This window comes from Penaeus monodon, chromosome 15, assembly GCF_015228065.2.
Source record: "Penaeus monodon isolate SGIC_2016 chromosome 15, NSTDA_Pmon_1, whole genome shotgun sequence".
Classification (NCBI taxonomy): Eukaryota; Metazoa; Arthropoda; class Malacostraca; order Decapoda; family Penaeidae; genus Penaeus; species Penaeus monodon.
The window spans coordinates 32832829-32833043 of NC_051400.1; positions in this window are offsets into that span (position 1 = coordinate 32832829).

Consider the following 215-nt stretch of genomic DNA (forward strand, 5'->3'; position numbering starts at 1 on the left):
TGGCTTCAGTTCCATTGCCTAAGATAACTTACGCCGGCAAAGATCGGAAGAACTTGCCATTACTACAGAAAACTCTTAGGTAATTCTGTATTAACATCTATACTGTACTGGGTGTCGAGTGATCGTTTGCATGTTTTAGGGCTTTAGGTATATATTAGCGGTGTTTGCTTGATGTGTTTGTGCTCGAACTCTTTTCGTCTTCTGTATGCATTGCA